The following is a 1,386-nucleotide window of genomic DNA, read 5'->3' as shown; positions in this document are numbered from 1 at the left end:
CGGGCTACTACGTAGGAAAAAAAATTTTACACATAAAAAACTGATTTTTTACCCCAAAAAAATAAAAAATACCATAAAAAAAATTCTTGGACCTGGGGGGGGGGGGTCCGTCTCTGGTCATTCATCAATGCCACATCAATGACAAACAGTCGGACTATTGTATATTGGAGGAGACAAGTCATAGAGAAGTTTTGCTGTATCGTGTTTTAGGTTTGCCAATCGCGAAGAGCTTGGATCTCTTTAAAGAGAACGAGATATCTGCGCTTCAATTCTTTCAATTTCGTTATTTTTCCATTTATTTTGTAACTTCATTTTCTATTATTGAAATTTTACCAACATATTTATATATTCCTCTCTTTATAGAGTAAAATTACTTTGCACCATCCACTTCATTTGGGAGATTTTTATAAATGGCCTACTACTATTCATTTTTGGTAAAATGTCAATAATACCCTTAATGAAATAATTTATCATATATTGCACAAGATATCCTTAATTTATTGGGATAGTCTTAAATTCCTCTATTTCTCTCATTTCGAGTTTTAATATATAATTTCATCCTTTGATCTAATAAATTAGCATAGTCTGTAATATAATTATCATGTAATTTACTAAGATTATCAAATTCCTTCGATAATATATCCATAATCTCTAATTGAGAATAAATATTTTCTATTTTTTCCATTAATCTATCTAACAGATTATCTAATCCTTTAATTGTATAACCTGACATTATTCAAATAATTCCTTGCAAACTTTATGAATAATAACATATTGAAATAAGTTTTTTGCAAACATGAACAATAATAATCCCTACAATTCTTTCAAGATATTAGAAGAATTCTTTCTAAATTTAACAAAGACAATAATTTTACCTTTCTTTTGATCTTAAATCTGTATTCTTAGAACCGAGTGACCTTCAGGCTCTGAATCTGCAAACTGCTCCCTTAAACGGCCTCTTGCCTCAATGGGAATTCTGCTATTTCAGCTTCTTGCCCTCACTGTATCTTTTCTTAAGAATAGAGATCTTAAGTAAAGAAAATTCTCTCTTTGTTAAAGTAAGAAAGAGATTATCTTCTTCAATCTATCAAGAATCTATAGGATAGTAAGTTTTAGAAACTCATATCTTTCTGATATCAAAAGATTGAGATTTTATTTCTATAATGATTTATACAAGATTTATATTGTATACAAGGGGTTTCCAGAAAAACTGGTTTTGAAAAAAGCTTAAGGAAAGAGAACGGTTTCTAACTCGAGATGCCCCATTCTTTCCCAAAGACCTCTATTTATACATGACTCAAACTTACTATTATTGGTCTATTACATCATTGCATACATCAGAAATTTGAAAAAAGGCTCACATGCCTCTCTATTCTTTTCCTCCTG

This window comes from Olea europaea, chromosome 23 (assembly GCF_002742605.1).
Source record: "Olea europaea var. sylvestris chromosome 23, O_europaea_v1, whole genome shotgun sequence".
Classification (NCBI taxonomy): domain Eukaryota; kingdom Viridiplantae; phylum Streptophyta; class Magnoliopsida; order Lamiales; family Oleaceae; genus Olea; species Olea europaea.
This window is presented reverse-complemented; position numbering follows the sequence as displayed.